A 25100-nucleotide genomic window follows, 5' to 3' on the forward strand; every position below is an offset into this window, starting at 1 on the left:
AATGATATGGATTGACACAATAGCCACAGCAAGGGCTTAAACATATCAAAGATCACGAAGATGGCTCAGGACAGGGCAACATTTCATTCTGTTGTACACAAGGTCACTGTGAGTGGGAGCCAACTCCATGGCAACTAACTGCAACAATAAACATTCCAAGTAAAAAGCAGAGATTAGATTTTTTTAAGCCAGAGATTATCAGACTGGATTAAAAAGCAAGACCTGATTATATTCTGTCTACAAGAGAAACACTTCATCTATAATGAAACAAATAGACTGACGGTAAGAAGATGGAGAAAGATATACTATGCAAACAGATAAGCAGACTTCAAGACAAAGGAATATTACAAGAGATAGAGACAGTCAGTGATAAAGTCAAGTAAGAAGATAAAACAGTATTAAATGCTTATGTTGAAGATAACAGAGCTTCAAATACAAGAAGCAAAAGCTGATAAGGCTATAAAGAGAAATAGACAATTCTTGTAACTCAACAGAATAAGATAAAAAAAATCCACATATAGAATATGTGAACCTATTAACCAACTTGACCTAAATGACATTTATTGTACCTATACCCAATAATCCCCAAATTCACATTCTTTCAAATGCACACGAAATATTCACTAAACATAGACCATATGCTGGTCCACAAAATAAAGCTCAGTAAATTTCAGAAGATTGAAACATGACACCAAAGGAATTAAATTACAAGTCAATATCATTCACGTATCTAGAAGGTTCTCAAATATTTGAAAATTAAATAACACTTCTCTAAAAATTCTATGGGTCAAAGAAGAAGTCACAAGAGAAATTAGGAAATATTTTAATTGAATTATAATGAAAATGCAATATATTAAAATTTGTGGGACAATTATAACCCATTGAATAAAATAAGATTCCATGAATCCTTACTATACAAGTTAGTAGTGTCTTTTGGGACCTTATTTTGTTTTCGAAAATTCAGGTAACCTCTCCAGCCTAATTTTTACTGTGGCATAAAGGCTACTCATTTGCCACCCAGAATTGCTTCTCTGGAACCATGTTCGATGGTGTAAAAAGGAGTATGCCTCTGAACACGCTAATGTTGGCATTTCTAATTACCTTGGCCATCGGCACAGAGCCAACTGGAATGTCAACTGTACCATCTGATAATGCTATAAAAAGACTTATAGCTGCTGCTGTCCAGCCATCTGTGTCTTCCCTTGGCATGATTCTTTTGGGTAGTTCGTCTTTCACTGGCACGATTTTTGTAGAAGAGCTTACATCTGCCACTCCTAGGCACTTGATTGGTGATCAAGTTGACATGGAATTGCTTCCTTGGCCCTGTTTTTATATAGAGGAGTTTTATACCTACTAGCTTCAGAAATAAGACTTATCATTTATTATATACATTTAAATCATAATATAGAATACCATGAATATAGTATTGTCTAGCTCCCATTGACTCAAACCCAGCTTGGACCTGAAAGTTAAATTCTCCACTGAAAGAATAAATAACTTCTAAATGAAAAGAGATCAGATGGAAACTTAAACCTACACAAATGAAATGTGCCTCTTCTGCTTTAAGAAATACAACAACTTCTCCTTCCTGTGCCAAATCTCTAGAAATAATACAAGGAGTGTTTGTGTGTGTATAATTACAAAGGGACTTCAAAATAAGGAGAATACTTGATGAACCAGAAATTGTGAGAAATCTACTGAAAACTACAAAACAAACAGAATCAAATTGAAGCAGGAAAGTAGAAACCAAAATGTTGAGAGAAGACGTCTCCCAAATTTCAGAGCAGGATCAGATGTTCCCCATTCCTGAAGAAGGGGATGCTAGGAATGAGGTGGTGTTCCTGGGCAAGCAAGAGTGAATAATTGGGGTGCTCCATCAGGAGAAATAAGGTGAGTGAGTGGGGAAAAGTGAGATTGTATAGGTACTGATTAAGGTCCTAGCTATTGTTATAAAAAATAAGTTGATGTGAATGTGTTAAGAATTTAAGGATATTGATCACAGGAATGATTGGTATAACTTTGAATCTATACATAGAAAAAACACAACAAAGAAAACTTATTAAATAAAAATATAAGGAAAAGGAAATAAGTATATATATGGTAATTAGAAAACACAAAATAAGCTGGCTGGAATAAGTATAAAAATTAGTTAAGTATACTGTGAATGAATTAAATTTACCTAGTGAAAACAGAGACCATAAGATTGGGTTTTTTAAATATCCAGATGTATGTTGCATATAAAATACATTCCAAAACCCAAAATGACACAGGAAGGTTCAAAAGTGGTTAGAAAAAGATATACAAACAAATGCTACCAAAATATTTGAAAACAAAAGATTTTAAAAGAAAAAAGAGGGTGTGGTACTTTAAAAATATGCCCACAAATTCTTTGACATTTGTCTCTTTAAAAGGTGGTGCTCATCTTCCCGTCCCCTTGAATGTGAACCAGACCAAGTGAATCACTTCTAATGAATAGAACATGGTGGAGGTTATGGTGTGTGACTTCTGAAACCAAGTCATAAAAGGTGTTGTGGCTTCATCCTTGGCCCTCTCTCTCTGATCATTTACTGTTTTGGAAGCTCTCTGCCATGTCATGAGGATATTCAAGCAATCCTATGGAGAGGTCTATACAGTGAATAACAGGCTTCCTGCCAACAACCAGTAGGCACTAGGGGCTTAAGGTAACAGCCATATGAATGAGCAATCTAGAAGCAGATCCTCCAGCCCCAATCAAACCTTCAGATGACCACAGTTCTGGCCAACATCTTGACTGCAAACTCATGAGAGACCATGAATCAGAATCATCCACTTAAGCTCTCCTGGATTCCTGACCTTCAGAAACTGTATGAGATGATGTTTATTGTTTTAAGTGGCTAAATTTGTAGATAAGTTGTTATGTAGCAACAGAAAACTAATACAGAAAGGGATTTCATAGTGATATAATTCATAATAGAAATAATCCATCAAGCATATATACCACTATTCATTTAACTTCACAGCTCCAAAATATATTTTATAAATGAAGGCCATTCAAGGAAAAATTGAAAAATCTATAGTCAGAGTGCAGGATTGTAACATATTCTTTTCAGAAAACTGTGCACCAAAAAGGAAAAAACTAAGTAACGATATAATAGAACAATTAGGAATTTCGAGCTAATAAAGATATTTTTATATATAATAAAAGTTATTATATTTTGATAACAGAAAATGTACATTATTAACAAACTCACAAATAATGACCATATGTAAGCCACCAAGGAAATTTGAATAAATTAAAAAAGATTGCTATCATAAACCAGTGACTTCCATACAACAGAATTAAAAATAAACTACAAAAAGCAATTAAAATATTGTATATCAAGATCTATAGCTTGCAACCAAAGCAGTAACTCAAAAGAAATTTCTTACCCCTAAACCCATTCATGCAAAGGATGTAGAAGGAATGGAATTAATGAAGATAGAACAAATTAATGAAGTATATTTTTAAAAAGGAGAATTTCTCAAAATCAAAGCCAGTTTACAGAAAATATCTGTAAGACAATAGTTTGAAAAATATGATCAGGACAGAAAAAGAGACAAAAAATACCATTAGGATTGGAAAGGAGGTTGTAACTACGGACAAAGGAAGTTTGTTTTTAAATGGAAATATACTATTAATTCTTTATTATGGAGTTATTTTACTTTTTATCATGGATAAAAGAGCCATCACCTAGCTTTGAAAATTGTCAATACATGACTGAACACACTTCATTTATACCTTCAATCACTGCACTTCCCATTTTGGATTATTTTGAAGAATCATTATTTCACCCATAAATCCTTCAGTATGTTTCTCTAAAATATAAAGGTTCATTTTTTTAAAGAAAACACAGCCATAATAGTGTTATCACATAACAAAAAAGACAATATCTTAATATCATCAAGTATCCAGTTGTTGTTCAAATTACCCTAATTATCTCCTGAAATATTTAAAATGTAGTTTGTATCCTGGTGTCTTAGTCATCTAGTGCTGCTATAACAGAAATACCACAAGTGAATGGCTTTAACAAAGACATTTATTTTCTCACAGTCTACTAGGCTAGAAGTCCAAATTCAGGGCGTCAGCTCCAGGGAAAGGCTTTCTCTCTGTCGGCTCTGGAGGAAGGTCCTTGTCATTATTCTTCCCCTGGACTAGGAGCTTCTCCATGCAGGAACCCGGGGTCCAACGGATTCACTCTGCTCCCGGCACTGCTGTCTTGGTGGTATGAGGTCCCCAACTCTCTGCTTGCTTCCATTTCCTTTTATCTCTTGTAAGATAAAAGGTGGTACAGGCCACACCCCAGGGAAACTCCCTTTACATTGGATCAGGGATGTGACCTGAGCAAGGGTGTTACGTCCCACCCTAATCCTCTTTAACCACAGGCAGAGATTATGATTTATAATATATAGGAAAATCACAAAATGGAGGACGACCACACAATATTGGGAATTATGGCCTAACGAAGTTGACATATATTTTGGGGGGACACAATTCAATCCATGATACCCAGGATGCAAAAAAGTTCCAACATGATATTTGACTTACGTGTCTCATATCTTATTTTGAGTTCCAGCTACCGATCTTCTCCCACCCCTACCGGTTTGGCAATTTCTTTGTTGAAGAAATTGGACCCCTTGCCCTGAAGAATTTCCCATATTCTGTTGTTGTTGTTAGGTGCCATTGAGTCACTTCCCACTTATAGTCACCCTGTATACAACAGAACAAAACATTGCCCAGTCCTGTGCCATCCTCACAGTCGTTATGCTGGAGCCCACTGTTGCAGCCACTGTGTCAGTCTATCTCGTTAAAGGTCCTCCTCTTTTTCATTGGTTCTCTACCAAGCATGATGTCCTTCTCCAGGGACTAATTTCTCCTGATAACACGTCCAAAGTATGTGAGACGTGGTCTTGCCATACTTTGCTTTTAAGGAACATTCTGGTAGTGTTTCTTCCAAGACAGATTTATTTGTTCTTTTGGCAGTGCATGGTATGGTCAATGTTCTTCACCAACACCACAATTCAAAGGTGACAATTCTTCTTTGGGTTTCCTTATTCATTGTCATGAGGCGATTGAAAGCTCCATGGCTTGGGTCAGGCACTCCTTAGTCTTCAAGGTGACATCTTTGCTTTTCAACACTTGAAAGAGGTCTTTTGCAGCAGATTTGCCCAGTGCAATGCGTCTTTTGATTTCTTGGCTGCTGCTTCCATGGGTATTGATCGTGGATCCAAGTAAAATGAAATCCTTGGCAAATTCGGTCTTTTCTCCATTTATCATGATGTTGCTTCTTGGTCCAGTAGTGAGGATTTTTGTTTTTTTTTTATGTTGAGGTGTAATCCATACTGAAAGTTGTGGCCTTTGATCTTCATCAGTAAGTGCTTCAGGTCCTTTCCACTTTCAGCAAGCAAGATAGTGTCATCTGCATATTGCAGGTTATTAATGAGTCTTCCTCCAGCCCTGATACCCCATTCTTCTTCATTTAGTCCAGTTTCTCAGATTATTTGTACAGCATACAGATTGGATACGTATGGTGAAAGGATATAACCCTGACGCATACCTTTCCTGACTTTAAACCATGCAATTCTGTTCCAACGACAGCCTCTTGATCTATGTCAAGGTTCCTCATGAGCACAGTTAAGTGTTCTGCAATTCCCATTCTTCACAGAGTTATCCATAACTTGTTATAATCCACATAGTCAGATGCCTTTGCATAGTCAATGAAACACAGGTAAACATCTTTCTGATATGCTCTGCTTTCAGCCAAGTTCCATCTGACATCAGCAGTGATAATCCCTGGTTCCGCGTCCTCTTCTGAATCCGGCTTGAATTTCTGGCAGTTCCCTGTCGATGTACTGCTGCAGCTGCTTTTGAATGATCTTCAGAAAATTTTACTTGCATGTGATATTAATGATATTGTTTGATAATTTCCGCATTCAATTGGATCACCTTTCTTGAGATTAGACATAAATACGGATCTCTTCCAGTTGGTTGGCCAGGTAGCTGTCTTCGAAGTTTCTTGGCATAGATGAGTGAGCACTTCCAGTGCTGCATCCATTTACTGAACATCTCAGTTGTCATTCCGTCAATTCCTGGAGCCTTGTTTTTTTACCAATGCCTTCAGTGCAGCTTGGACTGCTTCCTTAAGTACCATTGATTCCTGATCATATGCTACTTCCTGAAATGGTTGAATGTCGACCAATTCTTTTTGGTATAGTGACTCTGTGTATTCCTTCCATTTTCTTTTAATGCTTCCTGCATCGTTTAATATTTTCCCTCATAGAATCCCTCAATATTGCAGCTCGAGGCTTGATTTTTTTCTTTAGTTCTTTCAGCTTGAGAAACGCCGAGCATGTTCTTCTGTTTTGGTTTTCTACCTCCAGGTCTTTGCACATTTCATTATAATACTTTGTCTTCTCAAGCCAGCCTTTGAAATCTTCTATTAAGCTCTTTTACTTCATCATTTTTTCCTTTTGCTTTAGCTACTCGACATTCGAGAGCAAGTTTCAGAGTCTCTTCTGACATCCATTTTGGTCTTTTCTTTCTTTCCTGACTTTTTAATGACCTCTTGCTTGCTTCATATATGATGTCCTTGATATCATTCCACAACTCATCTGGTCTTCGGTCATTAGTGTTCACTGCTTCAAATCTATTCTTGAGATGGTCTCTAAATTCAAGTACAATATTCTCAAGGTTGTACTTTGGTTCTCATGGACTTGTTCTAATTTTCTTCAGTTTCAACTTGAGCAATTGATAGTCTGTTCCACAGTTGGACCCTGGCCTTGTTCTGACTGAATGTATTGAGCCTTTCCATCATCTCTTTCCACAGATGTAGTCGATTTGATTCCTGTGTATTCCATCTAGTGAGGTCCACATGCATAGTTGCCATTTATGTTAGTGACAAAAGGTATTTGCAATGAAGAAGTTCTTGGTCTTGCAATATTCTATAATATGATCTCAGGCATTGTTTCTGTCATTAAGGCCATATTTTCCAACTACCAATTCTTCTTTGTTCCAACTTTCACATTCCAATCACTAGTAATAATCAATGCATCCTGATTGCATGTTTGATCAATTTCAGACTCCCGAAGTTGGTAAAAATCTTCAGTTTCTTCACCTTTGGCCTTATTGGTTGGTACATAAATTTGAATAATAGTCATATTAACTGGTCTTCCTTGTAGGCATATGGATATTATCCTATCACTGACAGCATTGTACTTCAGGATAGATCTCGAAATATTCTTTTTGACAATGAATGCAATGCCATTCCTCTTCAATTTGTCATTCTTGGCATTGTAGACCATATGATTGTCCAATTCAGAATGGACAATACCAGTCCATTTGAGTTCACTAATGCCTAGGATATCGATGTTTATGTGTTCCATTTCATTTTTGATGATTTCCAATTTTCCTAGATTCATACTTTGTGCATTCCACATTCCAAGTATTAATGGATGTTTGTAGCTGTTTCTTCTCATTTTGAGTTGTGCCACATCAGCAAATGAAGGTCCTGAAAGCTCGATTGCATCTATGTCATTAAGGTTGACTCTACTTTGAGAATGTAGCTTTTCCCCAGTTGTCTTTTGAGTGCCTTCCAACCTGGCGGGCTCATCTTCCAGCACCATATCAGACAATGTTCTGCTGCTATTCATAAGGTTTTCATTGGCTAATTCTTTTGAGAAGTAGACTGCTGAGCCCTTCTTCCTAGCCTTAGTCTGGAAGCTCAGCTGAAACCTGTCTGTCATGGGTGACCTTGCTGGTATTTGAATACCAGTGGCAAAGCTTCCAAGATCACAGCAACACGCAAGTCCCCACAGTACAACAAACTAACAGAAGTGTGGGAGTGCCATATTCTGGGTTGTGCCAATTGCATTATCTGTGGAGTGGTTAACATGTTCCTCTACCTCCTGTATTTTCTGTAATCTGGTGATGAGTTTGTGTGTATATACACACAGACAACAACAACAAAAATTATTTGCTTTTTTTTTTTGGCAAAGATGCTTCATAGATGTGTATGCCTCTGCCAAGTGTCAAATAATGTTAGGCTTTCTTTTTCCTGATGTTAAGTTTCCTCAGTGGGTTCATGGGTTGTCAGCCTAATTTAATCATTATAAAGTTCCCCTGAAACTTTCCACCGCATGGTTTTAACAGATATCAATGATCACTACCTACATTTATTATTTCATTAGGACTGCAAAGTGGTGATATTCTATCATGGCTTCTTCATTTCTTAGCTGGAATTTTTCTTAAAACAAACAAACAAAAACTTTCCCTTCTCTCTGTTGGGATACCTTGAGGTACAATTCCTGTAGGAAAGGAAGGATAAATATTTGCTTCTTTGCCTATATTTGCTAGATATTAAAAGAAGTTGTTTCCGTAGCATTTTCTAAAAGCCACTGATTACATTTTAAATATTATTATTATTATTCATTAATTTTAGTGTATTTAACGTTTCTGTCCATTGAAGATGTTATTTTTAAACTAACTCTATTGAGGTATAATTTAAATACAATAAGATTCACCAATTTTAAGTGAATTTATTTCTGGACTCTAGTCTGTTCCATTGATTTATATGTCTATACCAGTACTTCTCAATGGGCAGCAATTTTGCTCCCCCGGGGGACATTTTGGTTCTCACAACTAGGGGATGAGGTACTACTGGCATCTAGTGGGTAGAGGCCAGGGATGCTGCCAAACATCCTACAATACACAACACAGCTCTCCACAGCAAAGAATTATCTGACCTGAAGTGTAGATAGTGACAAGGTTTAGAAATGCTGGTCTGTACTTCAGCCAGCGTCATACTGTCTTGATGAATAGCTTGATAGTAAGTCTTGAAATCAGGCAGTGTAAATTCTCCAATTTTGTTCTTTTTAAGGATTTTTTTAGCTACTCGAGGTTGTTTGTATTTCCATGTAAGTTTTAGGATCAGTTTAATTTCTATAAAATATCTCCTGGGATTTTCACTGTGATTGCATTAAATCTGTAGATCAATTTGGGGACAATTGACATCTTAAAAATATTGTGTCTTCCAGTTCATGGATATGGTATATTTTCTGTTTATTTAGATCTTCTTTATTTCAACAGTGCTTTGGAGCCTCAGTGTATGTATCTTGCCTATATTTTGGTAAAGTTAACCCTAATTATTTCATGTTTTATGAAACCATAATTAATGGTATTTTTTCTTAATTTCATTTTCCAATTGTTGCTAGTATACAGAATTACAATAAATTTTAAAATTATACTTGTATCTGACGACCTTGCTGTAGTCACTGTTTCTAGTAACTTTTTGATAGATTATTTAGAATTTTATACCTAGGCCAACATGAACATACAGTCTTGGAATCAAGAAAGTTTTCTTTTTTTCTAATCTCTGTGCCTTCCCCCCTACTCCCGTCTTATTGCTTTGCCTAGGACTTCTGATATAATATTGAATAGATGTGGTGAGAGTGACCAGCCTTGCCTTGTTACTGATCTATGGGAGAAAGCATTCAGTCTTCCATCCTTAAGTCTGGTATCAGCTCTACTGTTTTCACAGATCCTCTTCATCAGCTGGAGGAGGGTTCCTTGTATTCCTAGCTTGTTGAGAACTTTTAACAATGGGTATTGAATTGTCAAATGCTTTTTCTCTCTCTGTTGAAACGATCATATCGTGTTTCTCCTTTTTCCTGTTAAGAATGGCAAATTACATTGATTTTTTTCAAATGTTAAACACTGCATTCCTGAGATGTACTTTGCTATGTGTTTATGTTTATAAGGGCTATCAGTCTAATTTTTAAATGTCTTTTTCTGGTTTTGATAATCACTGTAATGCTGGTGTTATACAATGAATTAAGAAGTGTTCCCCAATCATCCCTTCCTGCTTCTTTTCTTCAACTTTTTTTTTTCTCCCTTCTGGAAGAGTATGCATACTATTTGTCTTAGTCATCTAATGCTGCTACAACAGCAATACAAGTGGATGGCTTTAACAAAGAGAAATTTATTTTCTCACAGTCTAGTAGGTTACAAGTCCAAATTCAGGACATCAGCTCCAGGGGAAGGCTTTATTCTCTCTGTTGACTCTGGAGAAAGGTCCTTGTCATCAGTCTTCCTTTGATCTGCGGGCATCTCAGGCACAGGACCCCGGATCCAAAGGACACACTCTGCTCCTGGTGCTGCTTTCTTGGTGGTGTGAAGTCCCCAACTCTCTGCTTGCTTCCCTTTCCTTTTATCTCTTGAGAGATAAAAGGTGGTACAGGCCACAACCCAGGGAAACTCCCTTTACACTGGGTCAGGGAGGTGACCTGAGTAACGGTGGTGTTACAATCCCACGCAGTCCTCTTAACATAAAATTACAATGACAAAATGGAGGACAACCAAACCATACTGAGAATCGTGGCCTAAGCAAGTTGGCATATATTTTGGGGGGAACGCAATTCAATCCATGACACTATTAATATTATTCCTTCTTTAAATATTTGATAGATTTCACCAGGGAAGCATCTGAGTCTGGAGTTTGCTTTCTGGCAAATATATTCTGAATTCAGTTTTTAAAATTGACAGTTTTAGATGGTCCAAAAAAACCAAACTCGTTGCCATCAAGTCAATTCAAACTCATAGCAACACTATGGGAACAGAGGAGAACTGCTCCATAGGGTTTCCAAAGAATGGCTGGTAGATTCAAACTGCCGACCTTTTGGTTAGCAGCTGAGCTCTTAACCACTGCACCACCAGGGCTCTACTTTAGATGGTCAGTCTGTGATATTTCTTATCTCTACCTCTCTGTAGATAATGTGCCTTTTTTCTCTGGCTGCTTTCAGGATTTTATCCTTGTTACTAGTTTTCAGCAGTTTGATTATGTTGTTTTTTGTGGTATGTGTATGTGTTTTATCTTGCTGGAGTTCATTGAACTTCTTATATTTACAGGTTAATAGCTTTCATCATATGTGGAAAATTTTCAGCCCCTATCTGTTCAAAAAAATTTTTTTTTGTTCTCCTCTCTTCCCCTTCTGGGCCTCCAATTATTCTTAAATTACACTGATTAATATTATCCACAGCCGATTCAAGCTCTGTTCAGTTTTTCCAGTCTTTATTTCTCTGAGTATGTCATTTTGTATAGTTTTTATTGTTTTGTCTTCAAGTTTTCTAATCTTTTATTCTGCAGTGTCTAATTTACTCAGTCCCATCCAATAGATTTTCTGTTTCTCAAATATTATATTTTGAATCTCTAGTTCCATTTTGGTATTTTTTATACCTTCTAACTCTCTCCTCATGATGTTCATGTGTTCCTGTAAATTCTTGTACATATATGTGTCAAATACACACATACTTCGTAATAGCCGTTTTAAAGTCCTTTTCTGGTAATTCCATCATCTATGTCATTTCTGGATCTATTTCAAGAGACTAATTTTTCTCCTGGTTAGGGTCACATTTTCTTATTTCTTCTTATACCTAGTATCGTTTACTGGGAGCTGAACTTTATGAATTTTAAGTTGTTGAGTGCTGGGTTTTGTTTTATTCCTTTAAAGAGTGTCCAGATGGTAATATTTTACATGTATCTTTAGCCATGTATGTCCCTTCTACTTGGCTCCTGGGTCCTCTTGGGATGACTCATAGCTTTTTTGCCTTCTGGTATGACAGTCAACCATATGATCAAGAAGTCTTGGTTCCCCTTTTAGTGGTAAATGGTAATTAGAGTTCATAGGCTGTATGCTATGGTCCTTATTGCCACGGAGTTTGTCACTGTTTTGCAGAGGAAACAGCTAGAACAGGAATCAGTAAACTTTCTATAAAAAGACAGACAATAAATATCTTAGACTTGGTGGGCCACAGTCTCTATTGGAACTATTCAACTCTGACATGATAGCTCAAAAGCAGCCAGAAACCATGTATAAACAAATGAGTGTGGCTGTATTCTAATAAAACTTTATTTACAAAAACAAATGGGCTGGACTAGGCCAATGGCTTGTAGTTTGCTCACCTCTGTTCTATAATATTTATATTAAAAAGAAAAAGTCAGAATAATTCTACAAATATTACTATTAGTATAATTATGAAAACATTCTAAGATGTCTTTGCAGCTGCCTCCTTCTTACATATATAATTAATGAAAATATTCTAAGATGTCTTTGCAGTTCCCTCCTTCTTACATATATCTCACAAAGGGTAAAAACATTTCTGTGTATTTTTTAAATGACTTGAAATAATTATTTTCATGTAGTTATGCCATCAGTTTGATATACTGTTAAGATCATTTGCTTCTTACTGTTTTTTAAATTTTTTAGAGGATTTTTTTTTTTTTGGGGGGGGAGTCCCTGGGTGACTCAAACAGTTAGGCCCTGCCTGGCCAGTGGTTGAGGCAGCACCAAAGCTGGAGTCACAGGGGCTGAAGGGTAAAGCTCCTGGAAAGCTTAGTTCAAATTCTGAAAAGAGAGGCAGTAAAAGCCAGGTTGGTTGGACTAAAGGCTTTTAAATAAGGAGAAATGTTCAAGGACAGCAGCACTATATCCTGTGACACAGTGAATCCACTGTGCAGTATTGTTAGTTAACCTAGGTTATGATATTGGCTCCCATGGGGCCTTTTGTTCTAACATAGATGCTCAAAGAGTGGATGCATTACAAAGAGGGAAAAAGATGTGATACCAGAGCAGGGGAAAGGGAAGGCAAAGTGAGGTCTGGAAACTGCGAGGGAAATGGCTCTAGGAAATGGCTCTAGGGAGGTCTTAAACCAGAAAAACCAAACCGGTTGCCATCAACTTGATTCTGACTCATAATGACCCTATAGGACAGAGCCCCACAGGGTTTCCAAGGAGCAGTTAGTGGATTTGAACTGCTGACCTTTTGGTTAGCAGCCAAACGCTTAACCACTGTGCCACCAGGGCTCCAAAGGAGGTAGGTCCTAGGGAGTTAATTTTACTAATTGATAGTTGGATTTGCACTTAAATGCTGTTACTCAGCAACTGTTAGACCGAAGAGTCTAGTTAATGTCCCTGTACAAATATGGGACAGTGGTTACTGTCCAGTCAGTTCCTCTTGCTCAATCCCACAGTCCTCCACTGGCAGGACCCATTCTGGATATGCCTCAATCCCACAAGCACTGGACTACTAACCAAAAAGTTGGCAGTTCGAACGCACCCAGAGGCACCTTGAAAGAAAGTTCTGGAGGTCTGTTTCCAAACAGTCACAACCATGAAAACCCTATGGAGCAGTTCTACTATGAAATACATGGGATTGCTATGAGTCAGAATTGACTCAAAGGCAACTGATTTTTTTGGTTTTATTTTTATTTAATCTTATTTTATAATTATGTAAAAAATGTATATGGTTCTAAAGTCAGGTCTATAAAGATACATTCAGAAATGTCTAGCTTCAGTCTCTGTTATTTGCATGCTGTTCCTTTCCTTCCCTTTTAGTTTGTCATTTTTATTTGTTTTGGTCCATCCTTTTACAGAAAAATATGTATGACTAAATATGCATTATAGTCACATATACCCACTTTATTAGATAAAATGTAACATACTAAACACACTGTTTGGCACCTTGATTTTTTTTCCTCTTTTTAACTTAATATATCTTAGAGATCACTCAATACCAGTATACAGAAATACTATTGTTGTTGTTGTTGGGTGCCATCCAGTCGGTTCCAACTCATAGCGACCCTGTGCACAAGAGAATGAAACACTGCCTGGTTCTGCAGCATCCCCACAATTGTTGCTAGGCTTGAGCTCATTGTTGCAGCCACTGTGTCAGTCCACCTCGCTGAGGGTCCCCTTTTCCGCTGACCTTGTACTGTGCCAAGCATGATGTCCTTCTCCAGGGACTGATCCCTCCTGACAACACATCCAAAGTATGTAAGACACAGTCTCCTCATTCTTGCTTCTAAGGAGCATTCTGGTTGTACTTCTTCCAAGACAGATTCGTTCGTTCTTTTGGCAGTCCATGGTATATTCAGTATTCTTTGCCAGCACCACAATTCAAAGGCATCAGTTCTTCTTTGGTCTCCATTTTTCATTGTCCAACCTTCACATGCATATGATGTGATTGAAAATATCATGGCTTGGGTCAGGCGCACCTTAGTCTTCAAGGTGACATCTTTGCTTCTCAACATTTTAAAGAGGTCCTCTGCAGCAGACCTGCCCAGTGCAATGCGTCATTTGATTTCCTGACTGCCACCTCCGTGGCTATTGACTATGGATCCAAGTAAAATGAAATCCTTGACAACTTCAATCCCCCCTCTGTTTATCATGATGCTGTTCACCGGTCCAGCTGTGAGGATTCTTGCTTTCCCCATGTTGAGGTGCAGTCCATACTGAAGGCTGCAGTCCTTGATCTTCACCATGAAGTGCTTCAAGTTCCCCCCACTTGCAGCAAGCAAGGTGCTTCAAATCCTCCCCACTTTCAGCAAGCAAGGTGCTTCAAGTCCTCCCCACAGAAATATTAGGAGACCTTCTTATTTATTTTGTTGCTGTTGAGAATATACACTGCAAAACATATACCAATTCAACAGTTTCTACATGTACGGTTCAGTGACATTGACTACATTCTTTGAGTTGTGCAACCATTCTCACCCTCTTTTCTGAGTTGTTCCTCCCCGCATTAATATAAACTCACTGTCCTCTAAGGTTCCTATCTAATGTTTGAGTTGCTGTTGTCAGTTTGATCCCACATAGATAGTTCTTAAAAGAGCACAGTGCTCAAGGCAGGCTCTACTGAATCACTTTCTTGGGGGAAGCAAGTCATGAGAATACTCAGGCAGCCCTGAGGAGAGGTCCATGTACTAGAAGGAACTAGGCCTCCTACCTACATACATCCAGCAAACACTTGCCAGTCATGTTAGGGAGCCATCTTGAAAATGGATCCTTCAGCCCCGGTCAAACCTTCAGATGACGGCAGCCCCAGCAGATATTTTGACAGCAAACTTGTGAGAGAGCCTGAGCCAGAACCAGCCAGAATTTAGGTGCTCCTGAATTCCTGACTGACAGAAACTATGTATTATTTAAGCTGCAACAATAGACAATACAACTATTGTCTTTTAATTATTTTATTTTTCTTTTTAATGCTTCTTTAGTTGAAAGTTTACAGCTCAATTTATCATACAAAAATTGTATTGTGTTGTGGTGTAAGTTGCGATCCCCACAATGTGACAGCACACTCCCCCTTTCCACCTGGGTTCCCTGTGTTCATTCGACCAGTTCTCTGTCCCTTCCTGCCTTCTCATCCTGCTTTTGGACAGGAGCTGCCCATTTGGTCTCGTGTATCTGACTGAACAAAGAACCACAGTCCTCATGTGTATTATTTTTTGTTGTATAGTCTTGTCTAATCTTTGTCTGAAGAGCGGGCTTCGGGAATGGTTTCAGTTCTGGTTAACAGTGCATCCAGGGGGCCGTAGATTCAGAGGTTCCTCCAGTCTCTAAAAAACCATGAAGTCTGGTCTTTTTACGTGAATTTGAGCTCTGTTCTACATTTTTCTCCTGCCCTGTCTGGGATTCTCTATCATGTTCACTGTCAGGGTGGTCATTGGTGGCACCTGGGTACCATCTAGTTCTGGTCTCAGGTTGGTGGATGGAGTCCCTGGTTCATTTGGTCCTTTAGTCCTTTGGGCTAGTATTTTCCTTGTGTCTATCATTTTCTTCATTCTTCTTTGCTCCAAATGGGATGAGACCAACATTTACTTAAACTAAGTGCTCCCTAAGCTATGCATATTTTTAATGCTATCAATGTTACCATCAAAATTTTTCTGCAGCCTAATGGACCACAACTACCACAGCCTTCACTAGACTGAGTCCAGCATAACTAGGTGGTGTCCGGCTACCACCACCAACTGCTCTGACAGGGATCACAATAGAGGATCCCAGACAGAGCTGGAGAAAAATGTAGAAAAAAATTCTAAATCACAAAAAAAGACCAGACTTAGTGGCCTGACAGAGATTGGAGAAACCCTGAGAGTATGGCCCCTGAACACCCTTTTAACTCAGTAATGAAGTCATTCCTGAGTTTCACCCTTCAGCCAAAGATTAGACAGGCCCATAAAACAAAATGAGACTAAAGGGGCACACCAGCCCAGGGGCAGGGACTAGAAGGCAGGAGGGAACAGGAAAGCTGGTAATAGGGAACCCAAGGTCGAGAAGAGAGAGTGTTGACATGTCGTGAGGTTGTTAACCAATGTCATAAAACAATATGTGTGCTAATTGTTTAATGACAAGCTAGTGGCTCAGTAAACCTTCATCTAAAGTAGAATAATTAAAAATATATATATATTTTTCTGCAGCCTTCTTTTTTACCCACTTGTCAGTACAGCATAATCATTTTTGGTGGCATTATACCTTCTTCTACATGTAATTTTTAAACTTATTTTAAGATAATTTTAGACTTAAACAGAAGATTTGCAAAAATAGTACAGAGAGTTCCCTTATATCCTTCGCCCAGATTCCCCAGTGTTAACATTTTACATGAATACAATTACCAAAACTAAGAAACAAGGAAGAAGTACAACCAGAATGTCCCTTAGAAACAGGGATGGCGAGACTACATCTCACATACTTTGGACATATTATCAGGAGGGATTAGTCCCTGGAGAAGGACATCATGCTTGGTAGAGAGCCAATGAAAAAGAAGAAGACCCTCAACGAGATAGATTGACACAGTGGCTGTAACAATGGGCTCAAGCGTAACAATTGTGAGGATGGCGCAGGACTGAGTAGTGTTTCATTCTGTTGTACATAGGGTCGCTATGAATCAGAACCAACTCGATGGTACCTAACTACAAGAAACAATCATTTTTACAATACTGTACACTAAACAACAGACTATTTCATTTTCACCAGTTTTTTCGCTAATGCCTTTGTTTCAGAATCAATCCAGTATCCCACATTTCATTAGCTGTTACGTCTCTTTAGTCTCCTTTATGAGTCTGTGATAGTTTCTCCAATCTGTGACTTGACACACTTGAAGAACACTGGTCAATTATTTTGTAGAATATTTCCCAGTTTTGGATAGTCCGATGTTTTCTCATGATTAGATTGAGCTTACTCATTTTGGAGAAGAAAACCAAAGGGGTAATACTGTATTTTTACACTAATAACTTGCACCTTCTATGTTTGTTTGCCAACCACACCCTCCCTCAAGGTATTTTCAAAAGTGCCACTATGCCAGTTTTTTTACATGTTGCTGTAAAAAAAAAAAATAGCATAGCAGCCATGTGCTTAACCACTGGGCCACCAGGGCTCCATCCTATAGTACTGCCTTTTTCCAGAATGTCATATAAATGGAATCATACAATATGTAGCTTTTTCAATCAAGATTCTTTCACTTAGCAAGATGCATTTAAGATGCATCCACATTGTTGAATGAATCAATACTTTGTTCTTTTTTATTGCAGAGTGTTATTCCATTGTATAGATATACCACAATTTGTTTATCCATTTGCTGGCTGAAGAACATCTGAGTTTACAGTAACTTTTTTGTAAAAATTAAAAAAAAAAATTTAATGGGTAAAAGCTACTCAGTCTATTTTTTTTTTTTTTATTTTGTATTTTTTGTTTCATGTTTCAGTTTTCAATATATTCCTGAAAGTCTTGAAGTTTTACCTTTCACATTTAGGCTGTAATACATTTGAAGCATTCCTGTGTATGTGCTGAAGTAGAGCTCCAATCATATTTTTCCCATGTGAAAAATCAATTGTTCCAGCTCTAATTATTGAATAGTCCATCTTTTCTCTACTAATTTATTATGCAACTTATGCCATTTGACAAATTTCCATATATGTATGGAAATATGCTCTCCATCCTATAGTGTATCCCATAGCTCTTGTTATTTGGCTTATATGCTTCTATGCCAGCATTGTATAGTCTTAATATTAACTAGAGTAAGTCGTGGATCTTGTTGACTATTTGGTTTGCTGTATGAATTTTAAGATCAACTTGTTAAGTTACATGAAAAACTTTAGGGGCATTTTGACTGTAATTCCACTGAATTTGACAGGTTCTTTGGGGTCAGAATTGTCTTCATGTTGTATATTCTTCCCAGCCATAAGCAGATATATGTCTTCATTTTCATCACATGTTCATTTATGTTCTTCAGTAATGCTTGGTAATTTCTTTTCAAATGTATTCCACATATTTTACTTATAATCAGTGAAGAATCTAATACAAATTTGTCCAAAGGAGAGATAATAGAAAAAGCTACCTAACTCATTTTTTAAGACTAGAATAACTTTGGTACAACTCAAGGGCAGCCCCCCGTCCAAAAAAAAAAAAAAATCACAGACAATTCAGTATAGATGTAAAAGTCTTAAATCAAATATACTAGTAAATAACCTAACTCATTCTATGAAGCCAGCATATCCCTGATACCAAAACTAGGTAAAGACGCCACAAAAAAAGAAAATTACAGACCTATATCCCTCATGAACATAGATGCAAAAATCCTCAACAAAATTCTAGCCCATAGAATTCAACAACATATCAAAAAAAATAATCCACCATGACCAAGTGGGATTTATACCAGGTATGCAAGGTTGGTTCAATATTGGAAAAACAATTAATGTAATCCACCATATAAATAAAACAAAAACCACATGATCTTATCAATTGATGCAGAAAAGGCATTTGACAAAGTCCAACACCCATTCATAACAAAAACTTGCAGCAAAATAGGAACAGAAGGAAAACTCCTTAACATAATAAAGGGCATTTATACAAAGCCAACATCATCCTAAATGGAGAGAGCCTGAAAGCATTTCCCTTGAGAACAGGAACCAGACAAGGATGCCCTTTATCACTGCTCTTATTCAACATTGTGTTGGAGGTACTAGCCAGAGCAATTAGGCTAGACAAAGAAATAAAGGGCATCTGGACTGGCAAGGAAGAAGTAAAATTATCTCTATTTGCAGACGACATGATCTTATACACAGAAAACCCTAAGGAATCCTCAAGAAAACTACTGAAACTAACAGTTTAGCAGAGAGCAACAGGATATAAGATAAACATACAAAACTCAGTTGGATTCTTCTACACCAACAAAGAGAACATCAAAGAGGAAATCACCAAATCAATATCATTTACAATAACCCACAAGAAGATAAAATACTTAGGAATAAATCTTACCAGAGATGTAAAAGACTTATACAAAGAAAACTACGAGACACTACTGCAAGAAACCAAAAGAGACCTACATAAGTGGAAAAACATACCTTGCTCATGGATAGGAAGACTTAACATTGTAAAAATGACTATTCTACCAAAAGCCATCTATATATACAATGCACTTCTGATCCAAATTCCAACATTTTTTAATGTGATGGAGAAACAAATCACCAACTTCATATGGAAGGGAAAGAAGCCCCGGATAAGTAAAGCATTACTGAAAAAGAAGAACAAAGTGGGAGGCCTCACTCCACCTGATTTTAGAACATATTATACAGCCACAGTCAAAACAGCCTGGTACTGGTACAACAGCAGACACACAGACCAATGGAACAGCATACAGAACCCAGATATAAATCCATCCACATATGAGCAGCTGGTATTTGACAAAGGCCCAGTGTCAGTTAACTGGGGAAAAGACAGTCTTTTTAATAAATGATGCTGGCATGACTGGATATCCATCTGCAAAAAAAATGAAACAGGACCCATACCTCACACCACGCACAAAAACTAACTCCAAGTGGATCAAAGATCTAAACATGAAGTCTAAAACGATAAAGATCATGGAAGAAAAAATAGGGACAACGTTAGGAGCCCTAACACAAGGCATAAACAGAATACGAAACATTACTAAAAATGAGGAAGAGAAACCGGCTAACTGGGAGCTCCTAAAAATCAAACACCTATGCTCATCTAAAGACTTCACCAAAAGAGTAAGAAGACTACCTACAGACTGGGAAAAAATTTTCAGCTATGACATCTCCGACCAGCGCCCGATCTCTAAAATCTACATGATTCTGCTAAAACTCAACCACAAAAAGACAAACAACCCAATTAAAAATTGGGCAAAGGATATGAACAGGCACTTTACTAAAGAAGACATTCAGGCAGCTAACAGATACATGAGGAAATGCTCTCAATCATTAGCCATTAGAGAAATGCAAATTAAAACTACAATGAGATTCCATCTCACTCCAACAAGGCTGGCATTAATCCAAAAAACATAATAAATGTTGGAGAGGCTATGGAAAGATTGGAACACTTATACACTGCTGGTGGGAATGTCAAATGGTACAACCACTTTGGAAATCCATCTGGCATTTCCTTAAAAAGCTAAAAATAGAACTACCATACGACCCAGAAATCCCACTCCTCGGAATATATCCTAGAGATATATTATACACGAACAGATATATGCACACCCATGTTTACTGCAGCACTGTTTACAGTAGCAAAAAGCTGGAAGCAACCAAGGTGTCCATCAATGGATGAATGGATAAATAAATAATAGTATATTCACACAATGGAATACTACGCATCAATAAAGAACAGTGATGAATCTGTGAAACGTTTCATAACATGGAGGAACCTGGAAGGTATTATGCTGAGTGAAATTAGTCAGATGCAAAAGGACAAATATTGTATAAGACCACTATTGTAAGATCTTGAGAAATAGTTTAAACTGAGAAGAACACATTCTTTTGTGGTTATGAGAAGGGGAAGGGAGGGAGGGTGGGAGAGGGTTATTTACTGATTAGATAGTAGGTAAGAACTACTATAGGTGAAGGCAAGGACAACACTCAATACCGGGGAGGTCAGCACAACTGGACTGGACCAAAAGCAAAGAAATTTCCTGAATAAACTGAATGCTTCCAATGTCAGTGGAGCCAGGGGCAGGGGCTTGGGGACTATGGCTTCAGGGGGCATCTAATTTCAATTGGCAAAATAAATTCTATTAAGAAAACATCCTGCATCCCACTTTGAAGTGTGGCGTCTGGGGTCTTAAACACTAGCAAGCAGCCGTCTAAGATGTATCAGTGAGTCTCAACCCACCTGGCTCAAAGGAGAATGAAGAACACCGAGGTCGCAAAGTAATTATGAGCCCAACAGACAGAAAGGGCTACATGAACTAGAGACTACATCATCCTGAGGCTAGAAGAACTAGATGGTGCCTGGCCACAAGCAATGACTGCCCTGACAGGGAACACAACAGAGAACCCCTGAGGGAGCAGGAGAACAGTGGGATGCAGACCCCAAATTCTCATAAAAAGACCAGAGTTAATGGTCTGACTAAGACTAGAAGAATTCCAGCGGTCATGGTCCCCAAACCTTCTCTTGGCCCAGGACAGGAACCATTCCCGGAGCCAATTCATCAGACATGGACTGGACTGGACAGTGGGTTGGAGAGAGATGCTGATGAGGAGTGAGCTATTTGCATTAGGTGGACACTTGAGACTATGTTGGCATCTCCTGTCTGGAGGGGAGATGGGAGGGTAGAGGGGGTTAGAAACTAGCAAAATGATCACAAAAGGAGAGACTGGAAGGAGGGCGCCAGCTGACTCATTAGAGGGAGAGTAAGTGGGAGTATGTAGTAAGGTGTATAGAAGTTTATATATGAGAGACTGACTTGATTTGTAAACTTTTACTTAAACCACAATAAAAATTATTTAAAAAAAAACTAGTAAAGAGAACACAATGTCGTATATTTTTGAAATTCAATGCCCATAAGGACCTATTATGAAAAATAATATATCGTCTTCTTAGATTAAAAGAAATAATCATGTGATTATTTTAACTGATGTACATTTAAGTTGCTTCCAATTTTTCACTGTTATAAACAATGCTGTCACCAATCTTTACATTGTCCCATTATTTCCTCACAAAGAAGTATATGCAAATTTAAAATTCTGATACATTTTTAAAATACCAAAGTAAGCAAACTTTTTCTTTAAAGGAGCAGATAGTAAATATTATAGGTTTGAGGTCCAAGAAACAAAATTGAGGTTATTATGCCATGAGTCTGAATCAACTCAACAGCACTGAGTTTGGTTTTTTGGGTTTATATAACAAGAGGAAACAAATTTTCTAAATTTTTATGGATAGAATTAAAAATATGACAATAATTGAATACAATTTTTGTAATACAAATCTACTGAGGGAATAAATGACTTTTTTTGGGGGGGTGGATAACATTTCCTTTAATTGGGGTTCAAAGTTGGTGTTCCCTGTCATCAAGATCAATTGTAAATGCTCCTCTGTTAATGCTAATTCGTAATGGGAGTTTATGTTTTTCACCTTTGCAAAATATCTTTTCACGTTGATTGTTGTTGGTAGTTGGCTGACTCAACTCCAACTCTGGACAACCTTATGTGTAACAGAAAGCAGCAGTGCCCAGTCCTTCACCGTCTGCTTGACTGTTGCTGTTTGAGTACATTGTTGCAGCCATTGTGTCAATCTATCTCATTAAACGTTTTCCTTGGCCCTATGCTTTACTAAACATGATGTCCTTTTCTAGCGATTGGTCTTTCCTGATGACATGTCCTAAGTAAGTGAGCTGAAGTCTTGCCATCTTCATTTCTAAGAAGCATTGCTATGGTATTTCTCCTGAGATTGACTTCTTCATTCTTCTGGCAGTCCACGGTGTACAGTCATGCGCCACACAACATCTATTCAGGCAACGTCTGACTGCATATATGTCCATGGTCCCATAAAGTTATAATAGAGTTCAGAAATATTGATCAGAAAACAGAATGTAGCAGACATAACTGGACATGGTGAACATAACAGTTTCCACATGCAACGTGAATATCTCATGTCTCTTGTATACAAAGCGGATGTGCTGTCACGTGTATAATGGTACATTACATATATAACCTATATTACGTATATCTTTATAGTCATAATAAACGCCTATGTTACTGGCTTATGTATGTACTGTACTTCCTATTGTTATTTGGATGTGAACTTTCCTACTTACAAATAAAAATTTTCCCGTGTAACAGTGTATGCTTCGACTCGTAGGCAGCATCATCCAATCTCATGTATCTCAGGTCTCTTGAGTGTTGTAGTGGTCTCTCTCTAATTTTCTTTTGAAAATATTACTGTGAAGTGCATCATGGCTCCCAAACACAGTAAAACCAGTGCTAGTGATAGCAGCAGCAAGAGGCAAAAGAGAAGTATCAGTCTGGAAGTGAGACAAAAGGTATCTTGTATAGCTTTGCTAAGTATGTAATATGGTGTTCACTCACGTCCAAATCACATTACAACCCATTTCACAGGCCGTATCGTGTTTAAGTGACTCAGGACTGTATTCAGTATTCTTCATCAACACCACAGTTCAGAAGCATCAATTCTTCTCCTGTCTTTCTTTTCATCATCCAACTTTGGCATGCATATGAGGTGACTGAAAAGACCACGGCATGGGTCAGCTGCACCTTAGTCATCACAGTGACTTTTTTGCTTTTCAAAACTTTATAAAGAGGTCCTTTGCAACAGATTTACCCAATGCAAAAAAAAAAAAAGGCATATTTCACATAGATAGGTACTGCCAAATATATCAACCATGAGCATATGGTTTTAATTGAGCCTGTCCATTGTTTAGAAGGCATTTTCAGAATTCTGTTAGACCCTTCTCTTGATATTTGCCTTTCAGCATGTCATTTCATCGCAAATTAAGCACTTCCAATTTGAAACAGTTAAATGGACTTTGAATGCTGGAAATTTCCTTTGTTCTGGCATTGAGTTCTGAAAAACGCTGATGGAAGTATAGTTTGAAATCAGAAAATATATCACTGAGAGTTTGTGTAGCTCTCGCTTTTTTAACTTTTGACCACACAGGAAGTGTATAATGCAGCCTGACATTACTTGCAATTCAAACCATGTTGGTTTTCTCTGAAATGACTTTATCACAATATTGAATTTCACATATATGCACTGTCTTGCCTTATAATTTTGGTTAAATTACTAAAGAAATATTTTCAAGTCTGCAGCAGAAGCAAATTTCAAAACCATTCAGCATTCAGTAACAGTGGTTGAATGCAGTTCTAGCCATTTAAAAATATAAGATCCATTTTTATCTCAGGGGCTGTATAAAAACTGGCATCAGGCTACATTTGGCTGTGGGCTATAATTTGTCAATCCCTGCTCAATAGTCCTAACCAATTAAATATTCCCAGTTAATGTAAGTGCCTGTGTCTCTCCAACCTTACAACCAGCGAGTACTATTGGCTTTTAAAAACTTGCCAAATCTGAAGTTTACATTGTTTTAATTTGTATTTCTTTGAATATTAATGAAGTAAAATATCTTTTCATGATTATAAACCATTTATATTCCTTCACTGTAAATTGGCTGTTCATATTCTTTTTCCACTTGTACTGTCATAAAAATTTTCATTCCAGCAATCACTCTGTCTACCAAAAAGAGTTCTAACTCCTTTTCAGTGGCTAGCCTACCTGTGCAGTATTATTTTCCACTACTTTCTCCCACACACCCAACCCTCCTTCCATATTAAAAGACCTGCCACTCCCTGACAGGAGCGTTTTCTTAAGCTTCTCTGCATATATAGATGTGAGTCTCTGTCTGGAATGCCTTTCCCCCGGCTATCCTCCTCGTGTAGTTCTTATTTATCCTTCAGGACTCAGTCCCAGAATCAGTTCCTCCTCTTTGACTCCACAGCACTCTGTGCAAATATCTGCCATGAAACCTGTCATGCCATTAGGTAATTAACTGTTGGTTTCCCATTGTCTGTCTACCTATTGGGCTCAAAGCCTGTCATCATCTTTACACCCAGAACAGTGCCCAGAACTTGTTGTTGTTATTCCTGCCCCAAAAAAGCCCAGTGCCATCGAGTCAATTCCGACTCATAGCATTGTTGTTATTAGTTGCCATCAATTTGACCCTGATTGTTGGTGACCCTGTGTACAACAGAACAAAACATTGTCCAGTCCTGTGCCATCTTCACAATCATTGGTATGCTTGAGTCCATTGTTACAGCCACTGTGTGTTTTCTTTCCAACTTAGGGGGCTCATCTTCCAGCACTATATTGTGATCCATAGAATTTTTGTTGCTAATTTTCAGAAGCAGATCACCAGGGCTTTCTTCCTGGTTGTCTTAGGAAGCCCAGCACTGAGTTAAAAAAAAAAATTATTTGTTGGTAAAATGAGTTCAAAATACTAGTAGCAGTAT

General features: G+C 37.7%; 1 protein-coding gene across 10 annotated transcripts in view; it reads left to right on the forward strand.

Moving 5' to 3' along the window:
* WDPCP (WD repeat containing planar cell polarity effector) overlaps positions 1–25100 on the forward strand; it is a 399715-nt gene that overhangs the window by 245777 nt on the left and 128838 nt on the right. The window lies entirely within an intron of this gene.

Source organism: Elephas maximus, chromosome 17 (genome assembly GCF_024166365.1).
Source record: "Elephas maximus indicus isolate mEleMax1 chromosome 17, mEleMax1 primary haplotype, whole genome shotgun sequence".
In the NCBI taxonomy this organism is placed as follows: domain Eukaryota; kingdom Metazoa; phylum Chordata; class Mammalia; order Proboscidea; family Elephantidae; genus Elephas; species Elephas maximus.